This window comes from Peromyscus eremicus, chromosome 17 (genome assembly GCF_949786415.1).
Source record: "Peromyscus eremicus chromosome 17, PerEre_H2_v1, whole genome shotgun sequence".
Classification (NCBI taxonomy): domain Eukaryota; kingdom Metazoa; phylum Chordata; class Mammalia; order Rodentia; family Cricetidae; genus Peromyscus; species Peromyscus eremicus.
In genome coordinates, this window is record NC_081433.1 from 56,325,311 (window position 1) to 56,341,881 (window position 16,571).

A 16,571-nucleotide genomic window follows, 5' to 3' on the forward strand; every position below is an offset into this window, starting at 1 on the left:
ATAAGAGAAACTCCCCTCACCAGAATACTAGCTGTATACAGAGTCCACAGCTAACTACAATGTAACTAAAGTAGAGAATCTGAACCATTCGGCTCTAAGTACAAGGCAATAACTTCTACTCTCACTACTCCTGCTAAACACAGTACTAGAGAGACTAGTCAGAGCAACAAGGCAAGAAAAAAAAATAATGACTCTCAAGAAAACAGGAAGAAGTAAAATTGTCTTTGCTTGCAGAGGGCATGATCAAGTGTGGAGAGGACAGTAACACACAGCAGCAGCGGCAGCAGCAACCAAGTCTGTTAAAATAGGAAACACATTTAGTAGTGTCAGAATGAAAAAAAAAAAAAACTAAAACCATGAAAGCCTGTGTCATTTCTATGATAAGAACTTATTAGAGAGATAAAGGGACTGAACCATGCCCATTCAAACAATTATTAGGGGGAAAAAACTGTCAGTAAAGACAGACTAAAAAACAGGTTTGAGTGAAGGAGAAGTTCTCCATAGAAGGAAGAGGGAAGAGGGCGGGAAGGTGGAGGCCTGTTGTTAGGCTAGTCTTTTTAGAGCAATTTACTCTGCAGGAACTCCCCGGGGCTCAGAAAGAACATGTCAATCTCTTCTAAAACCAGCATCCCCAAATTTCCAAAGCACCTCCACTAGCCCAATGTCCACATCCATGTCACACACAAGAGGCATTCACCTCCATCCCCAAAGTCCCAACCGAGTGAAGAAATCTCTCAACATTCAGGTCCAAAGTCTCATTTGAAACTCAAGGCAAACTCCTTTGATCTGTGAGACAGTAGAATCAAAACCAAAATCTGAAGCAGGGTGGGTAGCTCATGCCTGTAATCACAGCGCTTGGGAAGCTGAGGCAGGAGGATTGCTGTGAATCTCAGGCCAATCTGGGCTACATAGTGGTGGGTTTTAGGAGACCCTGGGCTATGGTATGCGATTTTTTTCTCTTCTCTTCTCTTCTTTTCTTTTTAGTTCTGTAATTCAAAGGTGAGACAAGGCTAGGACAAGTGTTCCTATTTCAAAAGAGGGAAGAGTACTGTGTATAATTCCAGACTGAAGCCCAGCAGCAGAGACAGTGAAGCTCGACCTCCAGCATCCGATGGTGCACACCAAGATGGGCGTGGCCCAGAGGCCTCGGAAGGACCCACCCCATAACTGCTGGCCGATCTGTGTGGCAGCTTTCTCAGTCCTACGCTGACACCTGTGGCTTTCAGAGACTGACATTATATACAGCTGGTGGCTCTTCCTTCCTGGAATCTCGAGAATAACAATGGCGCTCAGCTGCAGTTGGCATCCCTGTGGAGAACAACTCTGCCCCTGAAGCAGACCTCTTCCAGGCCCAGCAGGCTCTCTTTTGAAATCTCAGTGTGAGTCACTCTGACCCTGTAACTCTTGTGTGTCGCCTGCTTGCAGAATCAGCACTCAGAGATGCCAAAGCTTACTGAAGACACCCATTGGAGCAGCAACATCAGCCACCCTGGAGTACCTTCGAGCCTTGCTGGACACGAGGGATCAGGCAGGAAGCCCATGGACAGCACAGAGGCTGGCCTCTGAAACACTTGGGCCCCTGCTCTGTTATGGGCAAGAATCTGCTCACAGATTCCCGGGGTGACAGCTGGGCATCTTTCTTTTCCAGTTTTCTTGTGTTCAGGACTTGGCTTCCTTTCTCTTGGCTAATCTCCTTAGCGAACAACTGCTGACCAGACTCTTTTCTCCTCAGCATCTGTTTGTTTGGGCCTTTTCTGGATAGGCTGTGAATTTTCTAAATATTTTTGCTGTGTTCTTTTTTGTTTTTGTTTGTTTGGAGACAGGAATTCTCTGTGTAGTGGTGGCTGTCTTGGGACTCGCTCTGTAGACCAGGCTGGCCTTGAACTCACAGTGATCCACCTGTTGGTTAAGCGGCACCGACTGCGGCGGGCATGCCAACGGATGTTGTGGTGGCGGAAGAATCATGAGCCATGGTTACCTTTCTAGAGCTTTACTGGGAGAGAAAGGGAGAGAGAGAGAGAGAGAGAGAGAGAGAGAGAGAGAGAGGCCGCGCGGAGGGGAGAGAATACGGAAGGAGAGTGTGGAAAGAGAGGGCACAGAGAGGGCGTGCCCACTTTTTAGGCTGGGACGCCGTCACAGGGTGGTGACGTAATTAAGGACATAATCCTTACACCACCTGCCTCTGCCTCCCAATTATTGGGATTAAAGGTGTGCACCACCACCGTCAGGCTTGCTGTGTTCTTTTTCATTTTCCCTCTGCCTCAGGACATTGCTCCCAAATCCTACTGCACACAGTAAGAAGTAACAAAGCAGCCAATTCAAGGCTTGGATGGCTAGAGATTTCGCCCACTAGGTTATTAGCACTCTTAAACTTCATCTTTCCTGAGCATATGCAAAATTCAGCTATGTTCTACATTGCTTTATTTAAAATAAATAAATGTTTGTTTATAAATTTATAACAAATCACCTTATATGGTGATTTTTTTTCCCCTCCAATTTCAATTCTTAGTCTTGCTCTTTAGGGCCCCACCAAAAGCATCTGTAAGACTCCATGTGCAGCTATTTAGGCTCTTAAAAGTTCAACTCTCAAATTCTTCCTGTGCCTGCTCATTACCTAGTTAGAAATCTGAGTCCACACTTTAGGGCATTGCTAGAGCAAACAACTCGGTCTTGATGTAAGTTTTCTGAGTTAGTCCATTTCCTACAGCTATAACAGAAGAGAAGGCAGGTTTTATTTAGCTCATAGTATTAGAAAGTGAAAGCCAATATGAGGATTTTTTTTTTTAATCTCTAAGGTATTTGGTAAAGCCTTATAGCAGATAACATCACAATGAGGGGAATGTATATTGAAAAAGACATGTTACAAGGTTAACTGCATTAATCTCTACCAAGGACAGTCCTGCTAATGATCTGACCACCTCCCACCAACGTCTCTAATCTTCCATCACCTCAAGGAAGAGCAAGTCTCCAGCACAAAACACTCTGGGGATCAGTGCCTCAGAGGCCGGGAGTGTTGAGGAATGGAAAGAATGTAGAAGTCAGAGGATGTGAACAAGTGCTACACAACACTCTTGTCTGGAGTCAACAGGGCCTTTGCAGTCATGCACACACAGCGGCTATGCACACCTGCACAAGACTGAGCCATTCAGCACCCCATCGGGAGAGGAGGCAGTGCCCACGGGACACCACGCCTCCTGAGGACCTGTTAGCGGTTAGTGGTTGCAGGAAGGCATTTTCTTCTGTGGTGTGGTATAACCACTTCGAGTTGTCCATGCTCCAGCAAATGGCCTGCTACCCATACTGAAGCAAGCGCCTACTTAAACCCAAGGAAAAAAGAAGTCACAAAAGTAGGAAAGGACAGGGAAACAAGAAAGGATAACAGCCAGTGGGCAAGATGGCTCGGCCTGTAAAGGAATCTGCTACCAACCCTGATGACCAAGTCAATCCCTAGGACCCACATAGTGGAAGGAGAGAACAGATGCCCACAAATTGTCCTCTGACTTCCACACATGCACTGTGGTGTGCATGAACCCACACTACACCTGTACACATTACACACACACACACACACACACACACACACATGCGCGTGCACGCGTATGCAAACATGCACATACCACAAATAAATAAGGTATAATAAAAGAGAAAATATACATAATGAAAGGAAATACATTCTTTGGAAAGTTGACAGAAAACAGCGTGTAGTGAGGTAAGATGGTTCACGCAGAGCTGTCAGATTTCCAAGTCCTGGGTATAGAAGTGTCTACTCTAGATGTGCACAAACAGAAAAAAGACTGGAAGGAAATGCACACAGGTGCTGTTAGTAGTCATGTCTGAGTGGGGAGATAGGTATATAATCTTTCTACTTTTCTAAGTTATGTATGCAATGAAACATATGATTAAGTATTACAAAATAAATAAGAAAATAACATTCAGAATTGAAGGAAAAGAGAAAAGGAAGGAATGAAGGAAGGGAGGGAAGAGACTTATTTATTGTGTATGATGTGTGTATGTGTGTGTAATATGTGTGTATATATGTGTGAGTTGTGTGTGAGTGTAATGTGTGGGGGGCAGTTCTGGGGTGGGGGAATGTGGGTACATGCCATGGCTTGTGTGTGGAGATAAGGGAACTTTTGAGAGTTGGTTCTCTCCTTCCACTGTGGATTTTAGGGATTTAATTCAGGTCATTAGATGTGAACAGCATGTGCCCCTACCTACTGAGACATCTTGTTGGCCCCAGAAAGGTGTATTTCTGACAAATAACACTGAAGCAACTTAATGTCAGTTTTCAGGTCAATGTAAATCAAAATTATAATGCTATTTCATTTTTCATCAGTTAGGAAGTCTATAATCAAAGACAGGTGATAACAAGTATTGGTGAGGATGTGCTGAAATCAGAATGTTCAAACAGGGAGGGGGGAACGGCACATGATACAGTCATTTTGGAAAAGACTCTGTGATTCCTCAAGTGATTCAACTTAGGCTCACTTTTAACACCAAGAAAAAAACCACCAATCAACACAAAACGTGTGTATAGGAACATCAGTAGCATTTTTCATAGTAGCTTAAAAGGAGGTGGGGCGGAATCCACCTGTTCATCCACTGAAAAATGAATAAATAAAAGGTAGCATATCCTTATAATGGAATATTATTTGGCAATAAAAAGGGATGAAGAATTGACACATGGTTCAGCAGGCTGAATCTCGAAACATGCTAACTGTAAGGAGTTAATCACAAAACAAAATATATATATAAGCTTCCATTCATACACAATGTTCAGAATAGACAAATCTATAGAGACAGTGCTGTGGGATGTTCTGTATGCTGTGACTGTGTTGCTCTGATTGGTTGATAAATAAAATGCTAATTGGCCAGTAGCCAGGCAGAAGTATAGGCAGGATAAGTAGACAATGAAAATTCTGGGAAGAGAAAAGCTGAGTCAGGAGACATAAGCCCGCCGTCCAGGGAACAGCATGTAATGGCACACAGGTAAAGCCACAGAACATGTGGCAACATATAGATTAACAGAAATGGGCTGAATTTAAATGTAAAAGCTAGTCAGTAGTAAGTTTGAGCTAATGGCCAAGCAGTTTTAGTTAATATAAGCCTCTGTGTGTTTACTTGGGTCTGAGTGGCTGCAGACTGGGCGGGACACAGGAAAACTCCAACTACAAGACAGAAAGCAGATAAATGGTTCCTGGGAATGATATGTCCATATGTCAATAAAGCTATTTTAAAAGGTCAGGGTTAGAGAGATGGCTTAGCAGTTAAGAGTACGTACTTCACTTGCAGAGGACCCAAATTTGGTTCCCAGCACTCATGCAGGGTACCTCACAGCTGCCTATAACTCCAGCTCCAGGGCATATGACTTCTTCTTCTGAGCTCTGTAGGCACCTGTACACACACATGGCACACACACACACACACACACACACACACACACACAGAGGAGGGGGAGAGGGACGGAGGGACGGAGGGAGAAAGGGAGGGAGAGAGAAGACAGAGGCAGAAGCAGAGACAGAGAGGGAAATTTAAAATGCATGCAGATCAGGTGGATGGGAGCTGGTTATGGTAGCATTGTGCCACTGGAGCAGAGAGAAAGGGGCTTCAGGATACAGCACATGGCACAAAGTGCTGGGCAGGGCTGCAAATCTGAATTGTACTGAATGACCAAAAGCAGAGGTATGAAGGACTGACCACCCGCCAGGCGGACTTTCAATAGTAGGACCTTTAGCAATGGCTGCCATGTGGTCTTTTGAGACTTTTCAAGGGAAGGAGAGAGAAGCTACAGAGATTATCAGTTCCCCCAGGGATTTATTTTAGTCTGAACAAGCAGGGCCCATCAAGAAGCTCCACTTCATTCGTATTTACACTGACTTTCTCAGCCTTAGCACCATGACTCAAGGAGCTGGAGACTTCTCGCCCTTTGTTGTGTGTGTGTATGCCTGCTGCAATGTTCAGTGGGATCTCCTTTCTACCCGTGAGATCTCAGTCACACCCTACAGTACTTACTTTTCTCTATGCTGTAACCAGATAGCTGAGAAGAAGCTACTTAGGGAGGAACGATTTCTTTTGACTGGCACTTTGAGGGGACATAATCCATCATGGCAGAGAAGGCCAGACAGCAAGAACATGAGGTAGCCTGTCACATTCCTGTAGCAACCAGGAAGTAGAAAGCAGCTAGGAAGTGGATTCAGGCTATAACACCTCTAAAGCATGCCCCACAGAGGCTATGGTAATCTGAATGAAAATGGCCTCCATAGGCCCATAGGGAGTGGCACTATTAGGAGGTGTGGCCTTATTGGAGTGGATGTAGCCTTGTTGGAGGAAGTGTGCTACTGGGGGCAGGCTTTGAGGTTTCAGACGCTCAAGCCAGGCCCAGTGTCACTCTCTCTTCCTGATGCCTTCAGAACCAGATGTAGAACTCTCAGGTTCTTCTCCTGCACCATATCTTCCTTCATGCCTGCATGCCACCATGCTTCCTTCCATGATGACAGTGGACTAAACCTCTGAGCTGTCAGCTAGCCCCCAATTAAATGTTTTCCTTCATAAGAGTTTCAGTGGTCATGGTGTCTCTTCACAGCAGTAGAAACTTTAACTAAGACAGTGGTTGCAGTGAGGCTCCCTTCCTAAAGATTCTAGAATCTCTCAAAACAGCACCACCAGCTGGGAGCCAATTGTTCAAATACCTGTGCCTATGGGGACATTTAGCATTCAGACCACAACATACCTCTTCCTTCAGTTTGACAGCCAATTCTGTCTGAACCCAAATGTCACTTGGAGACTTAGACCCTTCTGGTTGAGAACTACAAGTTTATATGTATGTTTTTATAAGTGGCTATAAATGGTTTTAATAGTAAATATTTAGCTAGCCAGCTCCTTAGAGGGGCCAAAAGCCTTTGTTTAGAATGCTTGTTGATTTGCATGGTGTAAATACTCCCTCAGTGCCTACTAATACTGTCAATCTGGCTTGCAAAATGACCATGGAGTTAACAGCCAACTTTTACTAGCCAACATTAGCCAGCTCCAGCACATTACAGATAAGGCAGAGCGTTCTGAGAGAACATTCTATCCTAGAATATTTGCTGCTACTGATGTCAGCATGATGCCTGGACCCAAAACTCCAACTTCCATGGTCTCCATTAACTGTGGACCTTGCCTCCTGTTCTCAGGATTCCCCATGGGTCTAACCAGATGTGTTTTCATTTGAATTTTTCTTCACAGAAACTTCCAGAGCCCAAGTCTGAAATGGAAAAGACACACATATCCCCACCCATCCACCCCTCGATTCCAGCAGGACTGAGCTCACGAGGCTGCTTATTTTCTCCTGGCCAGTTAAGCTAACAAATTGAGTTCAAGGCCTCTAGAGAAAACTCTTAATCATGTAGGCTGAAGGTCTTGGCAGATTCTGCCCCTCTTACGTTGTTATTGAGTAATCAGTCAACTGGGTTGAGCTTCTGTAGCATGAAATGGTCCAAAGAAGAGGTCTTGAGGAGAGCATGTGTGGCAGGCTTGAGATGGCTGTCTGGACATGGGCCAATCCTGTCTCTGTGTTCTGGAAGGAAATGTAATGATGCAGGTGCAGAAGCAGAAAGCAGGGTCTTTAGGGATGATTCTGAAGATCCACCTGTGTGTTCATGTTTCTGAGGGGCTGAGCATCAAAGGTAGACAAAGCTCCACCCTGAGCTGGAGGCCTGTGTCCTCAATGTTGTGGAGCCTGATCATAGGCAATGCATTGCATTATCATTAAACTATTTCAATATGTGAGTGGACAGTGTGGGGAGTTGGTTCTGTAAAATATAGAGATAATTTTGACAAAACAATGCTTTGGCTTTACCAAGGATGACAAAAATCCATTAAACACTTACAAAAGGGTAAGTTTTAATAATGTTTCACTCAAACACCTATTCAAAGAGAAGTGAATGATGCCTGTGGAAGTATATCAGATGCTGTGTGAAAATGTTACAATAAAACCTATTATATGTATAGTTAATATATGCCAATAAAAGCTTTTAGATGTTAGAAAGTATTGCTGGTGTAATCACATATGCCTATGACAATGTAAGGACCTGATGGAGTTCCTAACTGGTTTCTACCTGCTTACACTGACTTCGCTAATGGGTAGGAGCACACTGCTGTTTTCATTCATACCTAAGCTTCTTTAGGGTGGCAATGAATTTTGTTTATTCTTTCATTCTGGTCTTTTATTTTAACTATCTTGCCAAGGAAACTACAACATGACATTATTTTAAAGATGAACTAACTACCTTGTTGCATATGTCTGCTTTCATCTCTTAAATGCTTCATTTTATCCAATCATTTGCCAAGTGAAAGAAGTCAGCTCCCTTTCTCCCAGTTCCATCCTCTATACCAGCTCTGTGGTGATGAATACATGGAGACTGGGGTCAGTCTCTACTTTTGGAGATTGTAATGTCATGAAGTAGACAAACATGAAACAATACATAAGTGCAGCGCTCATGAATGAGGGCTGATAACACACTCTCAGAAGGAACTTCAGTAAATTCCAGGGGGAAAGCCTTGGCAGTCGTAACACACTTAAACTTCCATTTACTCACTCTATAGCCTAGTGACTCCTCCTTGCTGTGCAGACAAGTGAACTACATTGATCACACTGCACGTGAGAAGTAGCATTATTTGGATAGCCCAAACATCCTAGATGTCCCTTAACTTATGAGTCAATACAACGCAGCAATTTTTTTTATAATAATGAGGTGCTATAAGAATAGACTACCATAGGAAAGAAGAACTGATGCATGTTTCAGTTGGAAATATTTGACTAAGTAAAGAAGTCAATTACAAAACTCACACACACACACACACACACACACACACACACACACACACACATATCCATGTCCATGAGACGGCTAACACAGGCAAATCTATGGGCAGAGTTGGCTAAGGCTTCTGAGTGGAAGAGTAGTAAGCGGTTGTCAGTTATTGTTTATGGCACTTCCCTGGAGATAACTAAATTATTCATTCTAAGGCCAAGGACAATTGAATATTGCCTTAGTCAGGGTGACTATTGCTATGATGAAATACCATGATCAAAAGAAACTGGGAGAGGAAAGGGTTTATTTGGCTTATGCCTCCACATCACTGTTCATCATTGATGGAAGTCAGGACAGGAACTCAAAACAGGGCAGGAACCTGGAGACAAGAGCTGATTCAGAAACCATGTAAGGGTGCTGTTCACTGGCTTGCTCCCCATGGCTTGCTCAGCCTGCCTTCTTATAGAACCCAGGGCCACTTGCCCGGAGATGGAACCACCTACAATTGACTAGGCCCTCCAACATCAATCACCAATTAAGAAAATTCCCTAAGGCTTGCTTGTAGTCTGATCTTATTGAGGTATTTTATCAATTGAGGCTCCCTCCTCTTCAATGACTCTGGCTTGTGTCAAGTTGACATAAAACTAGCCAGCACACACATTTCTGTGAATATACTAAAAGCCATTTAGTCATCAGTTTATTTTTATTATTTATTTTGAGACAGGGTCTTACTAAGTTTCCCAGACTGATCTTGAAACCCTGACTAGTTGGGATTACAAGTGTGTCTCACCATATCCACCTCCATAATTATATAGTTTAATATCTGTTTTTATGTGTATGGGAGGGGGAAAGCTGTGTGTGGGTTATACACGTTCACACATGTGTGGGTGCACTGTATGTGCATCATTATGGAGGCCCAAGATTGACATTGGGAATCTTCCTGAATCAGTCTCCATCTGATTCACTGAGGCATCATCTCTTGGTTGAACCCAGAACTCACAGATATGGCATAGTCTAGTTAGTCATCTTGTTCTAAGGAGACTCTGTCTCCACCTTCCAGCCCCAGAATTACAGGCAACCATTATGTCTACCTGAAGGCATGTGTTCTCTGGAGACCTAGGCTCCCATCATCACACTTTATCCACTAAGTCATTTCCACACCTGCATAATTATACACTTTAAGCAGCTGACCTGTGTGTGAGAATAATCTTAATGCATAAAACTACTGTGTAACAACTGGTTCTTATACACGATGCTCTCAGAACAATGTCTGGCATACCATAACTGCTGCTTGAAGATTGGCTTGTTATTATTGATGTCATATAAAATCAAGAGACCATTGTTCACTTGCTAGATTAGGCAATATTAAATACTTCAATAACACGCAGTCATGGCTAGAATATCTGTACTTGGAGTCTCCTGCACAGCAGGTGGAAATGTAAATTGTGTTGTCTCATAGTTTTACTTATCAAATAATAAATATTCATATTTTGGTTCAATAATTTAAGAGAATTTCTCTCTGCTTTTTCTGGCAAGGCTTAACTTACCAAAAGGCCCGAAGAATTATTAATATGTGTCTGGTTAAATAAATGATTGTGCAGTCACAGAAGGAAACCTTATGAGGCTATAAAAAGGAAACAGGGACTTTGTACAATGAACTTACCTTTAAGATATATTATTAAGAAAAATTATAAGACTATGGTGCACTGACATTACTGCAAAAAGTAATTTATGTATGTGATGATAGATGCTTATGCACACACATTCACATTCATATTTATGCTTTTATTTGTATGGAATTTGTGGAAGGAAACAAAAGGGAATTAGTAGGGATTGGAAATCTCATGTCAAAGAAAGACTTTCATTTGATCCTACTTGCTTTATACTGTTTGAAATTTTGGTTTTAGTAAAGAACATACTACTTTTTCTCTTATTGAGACAAATTGTCATGTAGCTCAAGCCAGTTTCAAACTCACCAAGTAGCTGAGGAGGATCTTGAACTCCTGATCCTCCTGCCTTTACCTCCTGAGTACTGGAATTATAGGTATATGTCACCATACTTAGTTTATGTGGTGCTGGGAATGATACCCAAGGCTTTGTACTTGCTGGTAAGCACTCTGCCAACTAAGCTACATCCACATACCCAATAAAACACTACTTTTCAAATTAGAAAATATATCAGAGGAAAAAAGAAAGGGAATTGAGGTTATCAAAACTTCAAACCAAATGAATTGGCATCTGGTCACACTTTCCTCAGTGGACTGACTCACACATTGACTAGGATTTTCTAATGTTCCACATATCCTTCAGCGCTATGAGAAGTACCTCACCAGACATATTTCTCTTCTTATCACTTATGAACTAAGAAAGGGAACAGAACAGCTCAATTACCAATACTAGACCTTGGTGTCCAGGGCCTGAGGGCTGTGATAGGTTGGGCCATAGTGGTGACCAGCGTGGTAACCTGACACAGACACACTGAAGCAAGTGGAAGATCTCAAGGCTTTTGAGAGAAGACCTACAGGGTATTGTCATGCTGGAAGCCTGCCACTGGACATTGTAGGATGCTTTCTACAGTGGTGTCTGAATAGCTATTGGTGTTTGTAACTAGTTAATAGATCCCAAGACACAGAAAGTACCATTCCTTCACATAGCTACTTAATTTATTCACTTTTCACTATGAGCATATCACTGGCAAGTTTATTGTTTGCTGAAATACACAAGAGAGTAGTTGCATCATCAGTTATAGCTGCTTGATGTTGAACATTATTAGCAGACTACATAATTGTTGGGAAATATTATTTAAGGTGTGTTACTTGTGTTTATGTTGCATTTGTTTAACTCTGTGAAGCTGTGTTACTGTGCCTATCTAAAACATTTGATGGTTTAATAAAGAACTGAACAGCCTATTACAAGGCAGGAGTAAGGATAGGTGGGGTTGGCAGGCACAGAGAATATATAGAAGGAGAAATCTGGGAGGAAAGTAGCCAGAAAAGGAGGAGGACATCAGAGGCTAGCCACCCAGCCAGCCTCAGAGTAAGAGTAAAAGTAAGATTTACAGAAGTAAGAGAAAGATAAAAGCCCAGAGGTAAAAGAAAAATGGGATAATTTAAGTTAAGGAAAGCTAGTTAGACATAAACCAAGCTAAGGCTAGGCATTTATAATTAAGAATAAGCCTGTGTGTGTGATTTGTTTGATAGCTGGGTGGCAGGCCCCCCAAAAGAGTAAAAAAAAAAACAACCAACAACATTTGGCACCCAATGTGGGACTGTAGAAAGCTGAACAACTACACATAATGTCTTGTGCTGATATAAGAAGACTAATTTTTAAACATGGGTCTCATGTTCAATGGCAATCTACATTCATTGTTTCGAGACCCTAACAAGCTTTTCTCCAAATGAGTGATATGACACAAAGCTGTAAAGTATTCCTTCTGTGGCTGGGTTTGTGGCGATGATGTAACAGCTGACCAGCAGGGTGCTGCAGTTACCCAAACTGTCTTCATGACGATGTCTGAGTTATCTATGCTTTGGCGTCATCCAGTTTTCCTGATGTATCATTGCAAATAACAAATCAGTGTCTATATTAAGCAAAGAGGAAAATGCTGTGTTGACTTGGTTACCCTACACTAGTATTTTAGTCAGATCTATTTGTCATCCCCGCAAAACCCACCAATGATGTGTACCTTTCATTCTCAACTCCTCCTTTAATTGTACAGTAAGAACATTGGATTCTGCTTATCCTGTGGAAGACATCACAATTGTGTTGCAAGAAGTTATAGATGTTAAGAGAAACAAGTTTTGTTAAACCAAATACTGAATTATTATGGTTATATATTTCATTTTATTATTTTCATGTAACACTAAATATTATATATAAATTGTCTGTGCACATGCATGTAGTGTGTGTGTGTGTGTGTGTGCGTGTGTGTGTGTGTGTGTGCAGGTACACTTGCCTATGCCTGTGGAGCAAAGGGCACAAATAGAAGTCATCTTCCTCCTTTACTCTCTATCTTACTAGTTTTTGAGACACTGTCTTTCACTGAATCCAGAATTCAGTTTCATCTAGGATGGCTGGCCAGCAGCTCCCAGGTCACCCTTGCTTCTTCCCCTTCTCTGCAGTACTGGAGTTACAAGTGTGTGCCATTACAAGCAACTTTTTATACGGCTGCTGAAGATCTGAACTCACATCGAGCACCTCACCCAGTAAGCCATCTCCTCAGCCCTGTTTTAAGAATATTAAGAGCACCCTCAAGTCTTCTGAATGTACAAGTTTGGTCAGATATCATCTAGAAATTTGGCAGTCACTGTTTTTAGATAGGTGGAGTTGACACTGCTATAGACATACTCCACAAGTATACCAACAGTCCTGAGCATCACAGTGTAGGATGGAGCCATGCCACAAAGAGAGTCTCGGGTCCTCACTATTACAGAGGGCTGATGGAACAGTGCATGATGAGAGCCTCACAAACTGTAAGAGGCCCTAGAACGTTGGGATAATTCTGTTTTAAGATACTGGAGGTGACTTTTACCTGTTTACTAGAAGATTTCTGTGAAGGCTTAAGTTATTTCAAGCAATTATTTAAATTGCATTTCTGATATGACAATGCTAAAAATTCAATCATAGAGCAAAAACCTTTTTTTTTTTAAAACAAGATTGCCACTTAAATGTGTTCCCCTTGCCCTTCACATATATAAGAGTTTACACTTTGAACTGTGGCAATAAAATCCTCTGTTCCTAAGAAGTCTTTAGTTGGCATTCTACATATTGTTCTTTGCTTTATTGCAAGTAAATACTATATATATATATATATATATATATATATATATATTCTGATATATATTCATATATATATATATATATATATATATATATATATCAGAATCTCAGCCATAAACAATGAACTCATGACATTTTCAGGAAAATGGATGGAACTAGAAATCACTATGTTAAGCAAAATAAGCCAGGCTTAGAAAGACAAACACCATGTTTTGTTTCATTGCAGAATCTAACTTTAAGTGTGTGTGTATGTGTGTGTGTGTGTGTGTGTGTGTGTGTGTGTGTGTATCATTAACTGAGAAAGAAAATCATTAGAGGGGAGGAAGAGACTTTCAGGAAGTGGGGAGGAAGGAAAAGAGAGGGTAATGGAGTATATGAGAGATGAGAGCAGAAGGGGGCATCATTTGAGGGGGAAGAGACCACTAAGAGGCAAAGGGTCAAGGAAGATGGGGAGAGCAGTGGGGATGAAGAAAAATTGAAGCAAATTATAATGGCACATTTGTATTAAAACTCTATAATAAAAGTCATTAGTTTGTGTGCTAAATTAAAGATGTAGAATAATCAAGTCAAAAGTTCTAAACTTATTTTTTGAGATTTGGTAGTGTAACCATGAAGTCAGCAGGGGGCACCACAAACACCTCCTTTGCTGTGTGAAGCCAAGCTTGGCCGACCAGGGTTTTGGGTGGGGTCTAATGCTATCTCTAACAGTGACATCACTGTAGAAAGCATTTGTGACTTCGTGTATTCACATTATTAACTAGGCTTCCTACATAGATTTATTTTTGTTTTAATTTTTGAGTTTTAGAAAAGAGAATGAATCTGATTATAAATGGACATGGGCTAGAAGCTGTCACTGGTGGGACATCCTTTTCAGTTCTTATGAACTGTCTCCTAGGAAAGGCTGCATCCTCCCTATCTGGAATGTTCTGCCTCTTTCCCCCACCACACAGCCTTGATTAACAGCACCATTGCAATACACTGGCTTTGGGGGAAGCTTTGTTCTCTTTTTAAAAATAGACGTTTATTCTTTATTCAAACAAAACTGGGTACTGATATCCTTCCTTATTATGTGTGTGTATATGTGTTTATGTCTATATATTTGCTATTATTGTTGTCTTTAGGAAGTGGAGATTGCATGACTATCCACAACTCAAGGAAAACAAAATCCCTAGGATGTGTACAGATCATTTTACACCATAACTTCACAATCTGAAGCAATCCCACATTCCACCACACTCAGCAGCCCCAATCAAACACAACCATGATGGGGGGCTAGGCTTGTAGGAAACTGGCTAAATACACTATTCATTTGTACCTTTGACATCTTTCAGTCAGGTCAAAGAAACTGTCCTCTGTCTGAATTTAGTATTTCTGAAATACGTTCTTTGGGATTCTTTAGCATAGTATCATGGAGTGAGTGGTTAGGATGGGATGGGCAGCCAGAGTCTCTCCCTATTCAGTTCCCAGAAAAAGAGGCCAGCCTCACTAGCAGATGCGTAGCTGCTGGTCTTCACATTGTCCCTCCCTCACTATATTGATCACCATTGCTGCTCAGATTAGTTTGAACCCCCATCCTCCACCATCAGCAGTTTAACATTAGGATATGGGTAGGGAATGGCAGAAGAGCTCTTATGACAATTTTTGAAAACGTCTTGATTTGTTGCTGTTGTTTTTAATTTGGACTTACATAAAACTTTTTTTTTTTAATGTGCAGGGGTGTTTTGCCTGCATTTATGTAAGTGCACCACTTGCTGGGTTCCCTGGGAGGCCAGAAGAGGGCATCTCCTGGAACTCCAGTTGCAGATGTTTGTGAGCCACTCTGCGGGTTCTGGGAATTAAGCCCAGGTCCTCTGGAAGAGCAACCAGTGCTCTTAACCACTAAGTCATCTCTCCAACCCTAAAATGTTTTTAGGCTCATGAGTTTGCATTTTTACGTTTTATTTGTGTTAGCCATGTTGTTCCCATATTAAATGCCTTTTGAGCTATCAGCTCTACCGTAGCTCTGATGCTCTTTCAACCTTATTTAGACATTTTATCATAGTTCAGTTTTGTCAAGGGAAACACAAAATAAAATTCAACCTAAAATCTCCATGTACAAAAGAGTCTACTTCCCTTCCAGGTTTGCAGTTTAAATATTAAAATCGAGCCTGGTCTCTCCTGGGACCACCGAAGTCGAGCGAGTACACGCTGTGCTTTCAGAGTATTGTTGTTTAATCTTTGGGGAGCTTCATTTTCTCCCATTTGTAGTATGGGAATGTTATTCAGCTTTGTTACAACTAAAATCATTAAATGCACGAGAGGGTGAAAATTGCTCAATGTGCAAATAGCAAGTAATCAATCAAAACCATACAGGAGGACAGACAGTCGGATGGACAGACGGTGAGTGCTTCCTTACATCTGGAACTTCAGTGTTTTGTAAGCAGTACATATTTGTTTTTAACTGTAGCAGACGCCAAAGTGCCCTACCCTAAGGATAATATTTTGTTAATATTTAAAAATGCTCAGCTTTAAACACCTTTTTAAGTCTATGACAAAGGAAAAGTCAATTTTAGAAAAAGCCAAGCCTCAAGCTATGCATGGCCAAATAACCTTGTAGAGGTTTGGGCATCAGACCCAGTGAATGCACACAGGCTCCTGACCTGGAGCTCATGTGAGCCTCTGCAGGGAGAACTGGGGCACCTGACCAAGGCCAGCGCAACCAATCATGACAAAGTGTGGCCACCACACCCACCTGCCCACCACTTGTGCCCTGGAGAAGAGCCAAACTGTCTGCTTTTTTCTACCAGGCTGAATTCTGTGTTAGCTCTTCCTGGAAATCCCTGTACCCGGTCATGCAAGGTGGCAATACAGGCCAATATAAACCATGTTCAGAAGCAAATATATATATCTCCAACTCTTGAGTGCTTTTTGTGGTTGGTTAACTGGAGAGCAGAGAGGTCATTTTGAAAATGCATTATAAGCATCAGACACCCCTTTATTAATCTTAAAAAATCTTGCAGT